We start from the raw sequence: 15,631 nt of genomic DNA, 5'->3' as shown, positions 1-15,631 counted from the left end.
TGGTCCTAGTTCGTCTTTGTCTTTTCCAAGACAGCACAACTTACCAATTTCAAATGTGCAAGAATAAGAAAACTTTTCCAAATTCCACATTTGTTGAGTGTTATAAACCTACTACGACTTGTCACTCAATTCGCAATCTTGGAGTATGACCCTAAGATTCGATATTGGAACGAAGTATGATTGACTTCTTGATTGAACCAATTCCCGATTCGTCTTCTTAGACATACAAATGTACTAAGACTCACTTAGAGAATCAATTGAGATATGGTTCTTAATCATTAAGACTTTATCATAAAACACAATAAAAGGTACTCTCCCTTCTTCTTAGAATAGAGAAACTTTTATCTTTCTGCCTACTTGATTCTTATTTATTTGTTATGTTATTCATTGAAACTCTTTCAACCAACTTAGAATTACACTTAATCTTATAATTATAATCATATTTACTAAGCTTTAGTAAATCATGACGAATATCTTTATCATTCTTGCGGTGAACTTGATCAACATAAAACCTAGTGTACTCGATCTCCTAGTCCTTCACTTGACACTTTGTCAAAGAATTAGTCTAATTTCCAAATATGAAGTTTCTCATTCATCACACAACCAAGTTGTATGATTCCAAGTTTCTGTCCAATTGAAACTTGGGCGATGAGAAACTCTCCCTATTTGGTAAATTCTTGACATCTTCACAAATAACATAATTAAGAATCAAATCCATTATTGCTAATAATAGAAACCTTCAAACATCGATTTTTCATACACGCCATTGTAAGGATAAATAAATAAGACAGAATCAAAATTTATTTTAATGCGGAAAAACTTGTCCTTACAATTCAATTCAACTGAAAAACTATGTTATTACATATTTCTTAGCAATCTATTCTAACTCCAAGTAGTAGCTCAAGAATCCAATCTTCAAGTAATGCAATTGAAATCCATTTCTTCACGATTAGATTCAGCTCACTTCTTCCCTTAAGCTTCCTCTCTTTTCTTCGATCCTACAAAACATCAAAATGCAATCTTATCACATCATGTATTAAGAATATAGAATAGGAACTTAAAAGAGTTAGTTAATGGATTTCACCTGAAGCAGAGCCATACGTCTTGACTCTCCCATCTTTTAGATCTCTCAGGTAGTTAGGGAAGCTTCGTCTCCAATGCCCCTTCTCTTGGAACTAAAAGAAAATGGACTCCTTTGACACAACACATCGAACTATCATAAACTTAGTTCTTTCTGGACTTCCAATGTTGCCAGTATCCATCGAAGTTTGGAAGTTTGATTCACCAGACAAATTTGCTTGACCAGCACGCCAAATCATTGCTAATTCAGCAACTATAAGCAAATAGGTGAGATCAATGAGGGTCACGTCGCGATCCATCATATAGTACTCTCTAACGAACTCACTATATGATTCAGGAAGTAACTGAAGAATCCAGTCAACAACCAACTCACTTGAAATCTCGACACCCAACATGCTTAACCTATCAATGTGTGACTTCATCTCTAAGACATGTGCACACACAGGTTTCCCATCTTCGTGTTTACTTGCCAAAAGGGCTTGAGTGAGCTTGAACTTTTCAAGCCTTCGAACTCGTGGGTCAGGGAGAATAATTGGAGGAGGTGGAGGAAGTGAAGCATGATCTCTTGTTCCTCAATCATACCGTGGAACATCATCCTCGTTTGGAAAGCTTGTTCCATGGGATTTGGGAAGACCATGATTGTTAGAACTAGACATCTACAAAACGGGAGAAAATTCAAGTTAAGTTGATTAGAATTCTTGATGTAACACCCAAATGAAACATCAAGCTAGGATCCAACACAATAACTCTACAACCTAGAAGAGGGATGCCGTAATCTAGTCGCAAAATATTTGAAGGTAGGTAAATGACGATTTACCAATTTTCACCATGAAAACCGAAATGGAAGTTTAAGTTTTAAACGAATTGAAACTCCTAGATCTTTTGAGGTTCATTGAATTTTTCAATGGCATGTTTAATCTCGATTATGCCCTACTATTTGTGACTGGGATGCCGAGGATCACAAACAAGGTGTGAATAACCATACGAATCACATGGTGCACCCAATGCTACTATCACCTAATCAATGTGCTGGTTAGCCTCAGACGCTCCATTGATCTATGATAATCATCGAGCCACCCTTCGCCACCAATATCATCCCCAAATTAGTGTGCCGGTTAACCACACACGCTCCACTAACGTTTGACAAGGGTACGAAGTGTAATCCCATGGATTAGCATACAATTTCACATTTTGCCTAAAGTAACTATGATTTGGGAATTTGTATAAGCATTTAGTTACTTTGTACTTCATTATACTTATAATGGAAGGTTTCTGTCCTATCCTACCCATTCGGCTAACGACCCTCCACTAGTCAAGAGTGTGGTGGGTAAGAGTGGATACCCATTCAATCGCCATTTTATAGGCAATTTCCTTAAACACCCCTTATAGACCAGCTTCGTGAATGAGGACTACTAACGGTAAGACTGACTTTTACTCATATATATATATATATATATATATATATATATATATATATATATATATATATATTAGACTTTTAATGTTATATATATATATATATATATATATATATATATATATATAGTATAGGGTGTATTTTACACTTTTAAAATACTAAGTGGTCTAATTTAGCAAATTATACTTTTAATTTATTTAAATGTAAACCAAAACTTTATGGGTTTATTAAATCTCTTTTAATTATACACTTTAATTAATTAATAAAAACATAAGGGTGTAATATGAACCTTTTCAAAATACTAGGGTTTTAGAATTTAACATTTCAAAATTAAACTTTTAATGAACTTTTAAATTCCAAAACTTGAGGGAAAGTCTTGAAACATTTCAGACATTGGGGTTTAGAATTTAAATATTTCAAAATTAAACTTTTAATCAAAAATTTAAATTTCAAAACTCAAGGGCAAGTTTTGAAACTTTTCAAAACTATCTAGATCAAATTACAAATAATTAAATTAATCAAATAATTTGAATTATCTAAATTTGACCTAATTTAATTTCTTACAAGATAATTCAAAACAAATAATTCAAATAATTAGCGTTTATCAAATAAGGCAATAATTATCTAATTAAATGATAATTATCTCTAATTTTGACAAGGATAATCATAACAAATTAATAAAATTCGGATTTTATCAATCAAAAACAATTTTGGTAATTATCCAAGCTCAAAATAGGTCAAAATCCCGAGTTTTCTGCCATCTGCCCCGACACCACCTCGTGGTGATTTTACCACCTCGTGATGGACCACCACCTCGTGGTGATTAGGCAGAAGAAAAAAAAACGAAAATTTTTTCTGCTTTGAAAACATAACTTTTGCATCAAATAAATTAGAAAATCATCCTAGTCTCTGATACCACTGATGGGTTTTAAGCATAACATCAATCCTATGGTGTACACGCAAACTCTAATAGCTTTTGGATCTAGTTTGTCTAATGAACATGCAACTGAATATCCAAAGCTATAAACCCTAGATCTATCATATAAGAACTGAAATAAGGGTATAGTAATTACCTTTGATTGTTATATTGTAATAACAATCAATTCCTTGCTTTGATTGGCTTCAGAAAGCTTAGTGCCTCAAGTGTTGCACCTCTAATGGAGTCACAAACACCACTAAGCAACTAGATGAAGAATGAGAAGAGAGGAGGCACCCAAAAACGTCTAGAAACCCTAAGGATTCAGTTACCCACGTTTTTGGGGCCTAAGGGGTTCTTTATATACTTGTGTGGGCTGCTAGGGTTTCAGTCAAAACCCTAATGGACAGCTTAAACTCTAAGCAACCCATGGAACCTTCTAGGAGAAGGCCATGGACGAAAATATGATGGGCTCCCATCATAATTTCGTTCACCCCTTGTTCCTTTAGCATTCCTTAGCCCACTAACTCAATTATCCAATAATTGCAGTCCAGTCCCCTATATTTAATTAATCTCTTTTAGCCTCAAAATTAATTATCAATTAATTCTTGACTAATATTAATTAAACAATATGATATCTCTTTTAATATATTATTCTCATAATATATTAATAAGTCATATTTAAACCTTTCTCTCCTTAATTCATCCTACATATTGCTATGGTGAAGGCAACCCAAAAGGACCATGCTCATAATCGGGTCAAGTACATACCAAAATAGTTATGGACTTAGACACTAATCCAACAACTATATTGCACTAAAAGGTAGTACAAGGCAGGTACGGGCGATCCACAGAGACACGGGATAATTAGTATATACCTCTTTGTGCAAGGTACTATGGTCACCAACAGTAAAGAGGGGGGTTTAGAATGCAATGACTAAACAAACAAATTAAAAACACACGTAATCAGCTAAATGAGTGAATTGATTTCAGATTTTTGTAAGGACTCCAACTTCATGTATGACAATCCAACAATGTGAATCAAAGATGACAAGACATTTGTTTCATTCTATCTAAGTTGGTACTTGAAAGTGTTAACAAGCTCTAACACTTTCCATTCACCACATTAATCAATCAAAACAAGCTCTTTGATTAATCCTAACCTTACTAACCTAATCTAAACAAGCTCTTAGAATTAGATTAAAAGATTGCATTAAGATTATTGTAAATATTCCCAGCAACACCCAATACTCACAAGCTCGAGAGCGTAAGAATGTGTGAAAAAGATTTACACTAAATTCATTCATAAGAAATCAATTTAATGCTTGTTACTTAGTTCAATTCACAAAACAATTACAAATTTTGCAAAATGAATAACTTGAATGACCTAACCCTAATTCAAATGGCCAATAATAATCATTATTAGAATCAAACATTCGATTGAAGTAAAATCAGTTTCACTAGATAGAAATTAAACACAAACATCAAGTCATATGATTTGATTCATAACCAAAAAGTCAAAACATGAAATTGGAGAAGTTAGGGTTCTAGCCACACACAGCTAGAACAAGATTAACAAGTTTAAAAGATGAAATTAAGTGCTAAAGTGCTTACAAAGAAGAATTTAAAATGTTTCCAAATGATTAACGGACAAACCCTTCTTAAAACCTTCGAATTCTCCTCTCCAAAAGTGCTCTTCTATGCTCTGATATCCCCCAAAATGACCCAATTCTCGACATAAGGAAATTAGGAAAACCGCCAAAAAGTAGTTTTTAAGTCGAACACGGCCCGTGTCGATATAGAGTAAATCAACACGGGTCGTGTTGATTGAAAACACACCCTTCAATCCTTGATTCCAACTCTAAAGTATAATGCTAAAAAATGTTCATCTGGACCAACACGCCCCGTGTCCAAATAGGCTAAATGAACACGTGTCGTGTTCAGTGAAGTCAAAGTTCCTGGAATGGTCAAACACGCCCCGTGTTGGATTTCTAGGCGAAACCCAACACGCCCCGTGTAGCCCTCTAGATGCTATTCCAAACTTGATTTTCCTAGTTCTTCCGTTTTTTTGCCGAATCATCCCGCAATCTTTACCAACGCTCCCCGGCACCTCCAAAAGCGCGCTCCAACCTCTGGTTTACCTAAAAATGACATTAAAGAGTGCAAATAAGGTTGTTCCATAAATTAACCTAAATATGATGAAATGCAATAAAAGCAAAGAACAATTATGCTAAAAACATACATAAAAAGGGCAAAAGGTTGTGCAAAAAGGTGCACAAAATGCACCTAACAAATCTCCCCAAACTTAGACCTTTCTTGTCCTCAAGAAAGAACAAGAAACAGACAAAACATGACGATTTCTAGATGACAAAAAGAAACTTAGAACAAAAAAGGGACGGAAAGGTCCTAAGGACAAGGAATGAATGCATGCAATGCAAACCATGAAAAAGGAAAAGAAAAATATGTACAAAAGCACTAAAGAAACAAAATGTATCAAAAAGAAATTTAAGGCACATGTAAATAATCTATATAAGTACGATCAGACTTTACATCAATATGGCTCCAATCATTAATACCTAGGCAACCATCTTGCTTCCTTCCATGTATCACAGACTCCCAAAGTGAGGAAGACCCGAAACGGTGTAACCCAATAATCCAACCCTAGTTTTATTAAAACTGTATACCTTACTAAGCTTTATGGCCGAAAATAACATAGTCCATATCTCATGTCCTTAAGACTAGATGGCCAAGAATCAGAATCGATGCATCCTTAAGAACCCGTCACGGCGAATCAGCTTTCGCTGAAACAGCGAGCCCACCCGAAGGGCCCCAACTCCTATGCTTTCAATTTTTCGAGAGCCACAAGTATCATATCACACAACCTGCCATCTGACAGTGTAACTGGTCGAGCCAGGAGACTCGTCGAGTTCATCAATGGACTCGGCGAACCTGGCAGAAGGCTATTTTCAGTTTGCTTCAACTTTGAACAATGAACAATGCAAGTATATAACAGAAAACTACCCATGGCTCTGATACCATTGTTGGGTTTTGTGTACTATATCACTCTTATGGTGCACATACAACCCTAATAGCTTTGGATCTAAGTTTTCTCTAGTTATACATGCAATAAAATTTGCAAAGCATGAAGCCTACAACTAACATACAATTTTGACATATAACTCATAAAATCATGTGAGAAGAATACCTCTTTATTGTAGCTTGTATTTGTTGGCCTTTCAAGAGCTTAGCACCTCAAGTGATGCCTCAAATGGTTCACAAAAACCATGAACAAAATAGGACTTTGAGAGAGAGGCTAGACACACCAAAATCGGTTATGATTCTATTAGAATACTTAGGTGTCCCGATTTTGGCTAAGGGGCAACATTTATGTAGTGTAGGATTCCAAGGGTCATGGGTAAAACCTAATCCAACACTTAGGTTATGATCCATATCTCATGTGGGCTAACTCTTCATGGATACTTACATAAACTTAGCCATTATGATCAATAGCCCAAACATTATATATCACTGATTTACATAATCAGCCCCCATTAAATTTAATTAATCTCTTTTAATCACTAAATTAAATCTTGATCAATACTAATTAAATAATGTGATTTCACAATTAATATATTATACTTTTAATATATTAGTAAATCATAAATAGCCTCTTTCTCAAATATCCATCCTATCAGATTATTCTGGTGAAGGCAACCCAAATGGACCATGTTACTCTCGGGTCAAGTACATACCAATTATAGTTGTGGGCTTAAACACATAAACCAACACTTTTGATCCCACTCTCCTTCGAAAGAAAGTTGGGAATCATATCATGTTTGTTCAAATTTATGTTGATGATATTATTTTTGGCTCTACTGATCCTAATTTGACAAATGAGTTTGAGAATATAATGAAGAGCCAGTTTTATATTAGCATGATGGGGAAGATTAACAATTTTCTGGGATTAAATATTCTTTAAAGCAGAAAAGGAATTTTTATTAATCAAGATAAGTATTCTCACAATCTTCTTGAGAAATTTGGAATGAAGAATAGTTCAAAATTACGAGTACCTATGGTTGTGGTCACACGTCTTGGTCCTTCGTTAGATAAGCCTACAGTTGATCTCACATTGTACAGGAGCATGATCGGTTTGTTACTATACTTAACTGTTAGTCTACCTGATATTATGTTTGCTATTTGCAATTGTGCTAGGTATCAGTCGAATCCCAGGGAACCTCATCTAACTATTGTTAAGAATATCTTTCGTTATCTCAAAGGAACAGTTTCGTTGGGTTTGTGGTACCCTTCGAAAACAGGGTTTTTCATACAGGCATTTTCCGATGCAGATCTTAGAGGTTTTCAACTTGATCGAAAAAGCACAAGTGGTGGATGTCAACTTTTGGATGGGAAGCTTGTTAGCTGGCAATCAAAGAAACAAGCTTGTGTTTTGATTTCCACAACAGAAGCAGAATATGTTGTTGCTGCAACTTGCACTTCTCAAATCATTTGGATTCAAAGTCAACTATGTGATTATGCAATATTGTGATTCATTGTTAGGCGTGTCAAGCCTAACAAATAACAGGGGTACAACTGACTCCAAATACATTGATTTAATGCACTAAAAAGTAGTACAAGGCAAGCAAGGTCAAACCACAGAGACACGGGGTAAAAGTCTATACCTCTTTGCGCAAGGTACTTCGGTCACAAAGGGGGTTTTGTTTGCAAAAGTCAAATAATGAAAATAACAATCAACTTCGAAACATGCAAAAAATAAAATAGATTTGTAAACAAGTTGTTGAAGTGCTTCTAGTTATAGTTCTCAATGTTGTCATTTGACCTGATTGTGACTTGATGTAATTTGTGATTGCTATTCTAAGTTGGTACTAAAAGATATTAACACGCTCTAATACCTCTCGCTTTCCAAATTATCTAACCAAAACACACTCTTTGACTAGACCTAGCTTTACTAATTCAACCTAAACACGCTCTTAGATTGTATTGAAAATTTGCATTAAGTTTCATACAAGCTTCCCAACAATTTTCATTTCTTCTCGTACGCTCGGAAGTGTGAAAACATGTGATAAGTGTTCTAAAATAAGTAAACATATTGTTTGTTACCAATCATTAACTTTTTAGAATGATTAGGTGCCCTAAAAGTTAATTAACTACACAAAAATTCAATTCATGAAAGTGGCCAATCAAACACAAATCAAATTCAAGGATTCTAGTTTAAATAAAAACATAATCACTAGAATAGAATCACCAATCAAACATCAAATCATATGCTTCAATTCAAACAATCAACATGTTTTGAACAAGAACTAGAAACTAGGGTTTCTTAGCCACACATGGCTAAGAACAAATCAAACAAGAATAAAGATGGAATTGGAATGTTTAATGCTTACAAAAATGAAATCAAAAGTGTTTACAATGATTAGGTCTTCTCAAAAGTTCCAAGAAGTCTCCTAGAATCGCCTAAAATTGCTCCAGAAAATGTTCTCCTCCTCCAAATGATGTCTTCTCATGTTTTAATTAATGTTCACGTGCATGCCATAAGGCCATGAGTTTTTAGCATGGCCATGCCTTTAGCCCATGTGTTTTTGGCATGGCCATTTGTCTTGGCCATGTGTTTTTGGCATGGTCCATGCTTTTTGCTAAAAATCAAATAAGTCTTCAATGTTGGCGCCATCTTCAGTCTAGCTTCACCATGAGTGATGTTGCTCAAATATGAGATGATAAAGTACAAACACGACCCGTGTCAGTGTGACAAGAACTGCATTTCAAACATATTCCTTTGCTATGATGACAATGCAACAATGAATCAGGTTATGTCTTCATGTTTTCTGCCATAGAATGACCGGTTCATTTTCTCTTCATGCTCCAAATCTCCAAGCATCCAAGCTCCACGCTCCATAATGACTGCAAAATAAATAAAAAAATAGTGAAGTACCAGACATTCTTGATGAAATATGCAATTGCCCAAATAATAAACTAAATGCAAGAATTATGAAGTATAATGCTATGAAAGGTCGGAAATAAACATGAAAAATAGGTGCCTAAAACGCACCTATCATTCACAAAGTGCTATTCGCATCTGCCATAATCTAGTGCAACATTCAAAGACCAAACATATAACTCTTCGATATCACTTTATCAAATATCACGTAGAAGATGGAAAATATTGAGGTTAACTTTGTAAAGACAACAAATCAGCTTGTTGATATCTTTACTAAACCTTTTGATGAAAAGACTTTTGTAAGAATTTTGTCGGGCTTAGGCATGATTTATGCAAATGCTCTTCCCAGCCTCAATTCATCATAAAATCACTATGCATCGATATATCGCTGAATGAACCAGGCGTTACTGTTCACTATTCACCGTTTGACAGGCTTCGATTTCGACTTTCCGCTGACCGGTTCATAACACACTTCATTCTCCATACACAAGGGTTGGGTTGTTGCATCCTTTCTTGTTGTCGATACTCCTTACTTTGTTAGTCCGGTAACATTTTCTTATTGTTTGTCATTTCTTTTCAAAAACAAAAATACCAAAAAGATTTTCTTATTTTTGTTAATTTCTTTTCAAAAACAAAAATACCAAAAATATTTTCTTATTTTTGTTAATTTCTTTTCAAAAACAAAAATACCAAAAAGATTTTCTTATTTTTGTTAATTTTTTTTCAACACAAAAATACCAAAAATATTTTATTATTTTTGTTGTTTCATTTCAAAAACAAAAATCTAAAAATATTTTTTTCGTTTTTATGGTTAACAAGATTTGGTGTAGCTTGCTATCAAAATCTTCTGGTGGAACTTGCTTTGCAGCTTTAAGGAAACGTATTATTTCGATACTTTGCACTAGTTAGGTGTCCCTAGAAGGATGTTGCAGCATGTTGTCCCAAGCCTCCATGACTCAATGTGTTTCAAAGCCTTAATGGATCTCTAATCCTAAGGAATCCTTCCCAATTAGGATATATTCGCATTAGTTAATGAGCTACCTTACTCGTCTCATGTCGAGTTAAGAGTTTACTGCTTGGTCCACTTATAGCAGAGGTACACTTCGTTTCTTAAATCAATCTTTTTCATCATAAATATCTTTCACGATCACACATAATGACATATACCCAAAAGATCTCTGGCTCAAACCTACCAGGATTTAGGTATATAACAAGTCTGTGTTAATGACCCTGATTCATGAGACCGTGATGATGCTGAAACCCCAAATTTCAAACTCTTTAAGGAATTGACGGTGAAATTTAAGTTCAAGATTTTAACGAAACATTTATTTCAGTACCACATTTTGATGTTCAAAATCATATTCCTTTGTTATGAGTGGTCTTGATAAAATGTTCTTCACCCAAGACATTTTTACCAAATAAGATCCAACATTTTCTTTTTCATGGAATATGATTTCTATCTGAATATCACTTCGTTTCTTTGTCACTTATACTTATCACTAACCTTACCTTGTCACTGACTACACTGGTCACACAAGTACTTTTGATCATCGCATACACACTTATGTTAAGTTGTGTTTATGACCAAAGTTTAGGCAACCAACGTAGCCTTGAAAAGAAGCCCTCCGATACTCATCTATGAGTATTCAATTGTAATTCACGGGAAACCACACAAGTTTTTCAACACCTCTCTTGATGTAGAACGAAGCGATCTTACTGCTTTTATGTCAATTGATTTTTGACATCACAAAACCAATTTTTTTAAATTTTGTTCTCATCTCATTTATTGACACACTTTTGCACGCATCGAGATCCTTGAGGCTCTGAGTAATACCAACTCAGGCTAATGATTTTGAAACATTTGACATATGACTTCGCTTCTAAACCTAAAAGAGAAAGAGCTCAACCTCCATGTCGAGGGTTCATTGACGGTTCCTATTCTCTTGGAGCACACGCAAAGACTGTTTGATGTGATGGTTTGGTTGCTTCATGATTTTCAAGGAAAAAGTGCTCATCAATTTTCAGACGTGATTACTTTTACGGCTACATGCCCACTTTACAAGGCAATATCTGTCATGATCTTAATGCTCAACCGCTTCAAATTCAAACTTAGGGTTTACGTATAAAAGGGTTTTGGGGTCATCTTATTCCAACTTTACGCGTTCCCGCTTAAGTTCCCAATTATCTTTCCTTATACGTCATGTTCTTTCAAATACCTTCAAACCGTAACAATGGCGGCTATCAACATGAATGTTGATCCTTCTAAAACCACTGGCAATGCCACATCTCAACCTCTTTTGAAGATTCGGAGTACTAATTATCGGGTTCAACCAAATGTTGATGTGTATCTAGAAGAACTGAAGATACTAATTGTTGCGTTGAATCACTCGGTGTTATCTACCGTGATGTCGTCGTCTTTTCTGTTCCGATGACATGGTTATCTCTTGTTGGGCCAACTGCTGTTTTTAACATGACGACCAAGGTGGTTACCTTCCAACTTACAAATGAGAAAAAGTACAAGTTATCCAAGAAGCAATTTGCCCAAATCTTGAACATTCCTAATGTTGAACCTTTTTATGAGGTCACGAATGAACAGGTTGATCATATGTTTAATGAGATGGGTCATCAACCACCTCTTACCTGGATGAGTGATTTCAAGAAATCATCCCACCCATGTATCTGGAATTTCCTCTTTAGCATTTTTCTTCGATGTTTGACTGGTCGAAGTGTTGGGTTGGATAAGGTGAAGCTCGAGGTATATGTTATGGTTGTTGGGTTGTATTATGATCTGCAAGTCGATTATGCAACTCAATTGTGGCAGGAGTGTTAGGAATAAATCCGAGACGACGAATGCGGAATATCAAGAACAATCAAAAGCTAACCTAATGATTATTTATAAGAGACATCAAATATTTACCAAAAATATAAAATCCTAAAAAGGCTTCCCTAAATAACCAAAGATGCCAAATTAGTTTTAGTATCTCAAATACTCAACAATCTCTCCTTAGATGTTGAAACTGATGAAGATCACAATTTCCGATCTTCTTGACATTTCTCCCCCTAAATTGTGAGACTTATCAGCACATGGGGTCTTCAAAGTGAGAGAAACAAATAACATCTTCCAAATGCGAACCCCACTTGAACAATCATCACTTCCCCTTGAATATTCAACAAATACCATTGTGAGAATTCAGAAAGTTAAGAAGAATCACCAACAATCTTCGTTATCTCATAGAGTAAGTCGTAAAACCTGCTCTTTCATAAGGAGTGATTTTGCCGAAATAGCTCTTCAAAACCCGTCAGATTTGATGAAAAAAAATCCTTTTTGAGTATTCGCGATTCTTAAAAATTAAAACCGGAAAAATAACAAAAAATAATTTTGTATTTTTTTTAATTTTAAATTTTAGACAAAAGAATAGAATAAGAGACAATTTATTTAGAAGGGTTTAAAAAGAATAAGTCCAAAGAACAGGATAAGAAGTGAAAATATTTTGGTAAGAAGAGGCTAAAAGGGTAAAAATCCAAGAATTTGAAAAGAATTTTGGATATGGGGTTGAAACTATGAAGTTTTGGAAATCAGGGGACTAAAGTTGAAAATATAACTCATCTTCTTCATTGGGCTGTTCAGAACGTGAATAACTCGTTCTTTGACTTTTGAAAGTCAAAATTGAACCAATTTCCGATTTGCCTTATGAGTTCCGATCAATGCTTCTGTTTTTGGCTTCCGACGATGAAGGACTTCCGAAGGTTAACACCAATGTCGGCAGAAATTCCGAAACCAGATTCTAAATCCCGAGAGTACTACTGCAATTCCGATTAAGAGTCCTTCGGTTTTCATATGTTCTGAAACGTAGAACTAGATTTTGATTCCAAATCGATGCATCTGATTCCGATTTCCATTTACGAATACGAGTCCGATTTCAATTTTGAGGCTAGAACTCCAATTCCAAATCCAGAACTCCCAACGACTCCGAGCGCTCGGAACGATTCGGAGATGAACGGTAAATTCCGATTGTTGATTTACGATTGCGAGTTCCAATTCAAATGTTTGTTCCGATTTTGATTACAGAATTCAACTCCGAAATCTAATTTCTGAATGATTCTTATTGGAAGTTTCGATTATCGACGATTAATTCCGAATCTGTGACATTTGAAGATCGACCGTCGCAATTGAATACTGAATGTGAAAAACAATTCCAAAATTAACCCTTTAAGTTTCAGCGAACTCGCAGTTTTTACCCACATTCCGAAAGTAACATCTTTTTGGCAATAATTCCGAAATCAACCCTTATTTCTTCACAGTTCCGAAACTAACCCCTATTTGTCAATAATTCCAAATGTAACCCTCCTATTACAGTACATTGACAGCGTGCACCCATTTTGCTGAAACGTGTCTCTTTTTGCAGAAAAGTCACTTTTCAACCACTTTTTCAACTTTTCAGTTTTTTGTCATTTCCAACCATTAAAAATTAATAAAAATTGATTTCTTCAACAATATTTCATATTTTTGACTGAATTTTCACCAGATTTTGTCCCCCTTTTCGATTTTTTTTTAATAAAACTTTTATGACCTTTGGTACCCATTTAAGATTCAAGATTGAAGTTGGTTTCTTGCACACTCATTTATTTGAAGAAAATCGATCATCTTCTGAAAATAATACTTGCTTTTTAGTTGGACAACAAAAATTTTCAAAAATTTCATTAAACCAACCAATACTCTTTTCTCTTTCCTCCAACTTCTAATATCTTTAACTAAAGAAAAATTAGTATTGAAGTTTCTTTGAACATGCTTGACTTCAACTTTCTGAACTTTTTCACAAGCTTGAGGGACTTGTACCTTAGGCATCAAAACCTTCTTAATTTTACTCTACCTATGCTTCTTCTTGTTTCTTTTCAGATTATGAGGTTTCAAAAATGATTTTCGGATCTGAACATCTTCATTATATTTTAGAATCTGAACATCACAAGCCTTTGGTACATAAACTTTTGGAGTTTGGTAAATCTGAACATCTTGAATTATTAGTTTTCTGTAAGGAACCATTCCTTCAACAACATCATTAGAACATGAAAAATCTTTTGTTTGAGTTCCAATAGAACAAAACTTTTTCACTTTCACGATTTCAGGAGATTTGCTTTGCGATTCACCATTTGAAACACTAGATTCGGATTGTGAAGCTTCTGAAAAACATGAAACTTTTGACTCCCCCTCAACAAGAACATCTGGAGTCACTTTTTCATCAGAAACTTGAAGAACATTATGAACTTCACCAAGAACACCAAGAACATCTTCTTTTTCTATTCTTTCTTTCTCTAGATTCTGTTGTATTTTATTCAAAAGTAAATATTATCTGATAATGAAAAATTGTTTTAACAAATCTTTATCTTCATCCAAACGATTAATTTCAAATCAACCACAAGAAATCCATGTGAGTTCACCAATCTTCTCATCAACATAGAGATTATACATCTCAGTGGCATTCTTCAACATATATTGACCAGGAACATCCCATATTAGATATCCTTCTTTAAGACGAAACCTAGGATTTCTAACCTTTAACCCGAGTTCTTTCATGGGTTTTAATACCCTCCAAATCGCCATTAAATCATCAACAATAATCAAAATTCGAAGAGAGGGAAGATAGATCTGATAAAATTTCTAGAGACAGAAAACGGATCTGAGATGGTTTCTAGAGAGAGAAAACAGATATGAACACAAATATGAGAATAAACACAAAATTCTTCTTCTATTTTACTTCTAAAACACGAATAAAAAACAAATCAGATGATAGAATGGGTAGAAGATAACAAATTTGAACAAGATTTTGCAATAATACGAGATATTTTACTTTTTCTTTTCAGAAAACTTACAAAACTTGAAGAACAAGGTGAGGTTCACGAAAATTTTGTGCCATATCTGATCGATTCTTGTAATAATCGCTGAAATCTACAAGAACCTGCTCTGATACCCCTTGTTAGGAATAAATCCGAGATGACGAATGTGGAATATCAAGAATAATCAAGAACGAATGTAACTCCCCGATCCTCAAGTATTGATTTTGATATAAGATTTTTCTTGATTTCAAGGTCTACTCGTCGAGTAGTAGCGGGTTGGTCCACGTGTTTAAGTGACCCACTCGCCGAGTCTAAGAAGGGACTCGACGAGTAGGAGCTGGCGGATGAAACCCGAATTTTTGGGGTTTTGGACCCTATTTAAAGGATCATTGACCTCCCCAGCCTCCCCATTACAACCTCTTGTCATTCT

Source organism: Lactuca serriola, chromosome 9, assembly GCF_051521515.1.
Source record: "Lactuca serriola cultivar US96UC23 chromosome 9, Lser_US96UC23_V15, whole genome shotgun sequence".
Taxonomy (NCBI): domain Eukaryota; kingdom Viridiplantae; phylum Streptophyta; class Magnoliopsida; order Asterales; family Asteraceae; genus Lactuca; species Lactuca serriola.
This window is presented reverse-complemented; position numbering follows the sequence as displayed.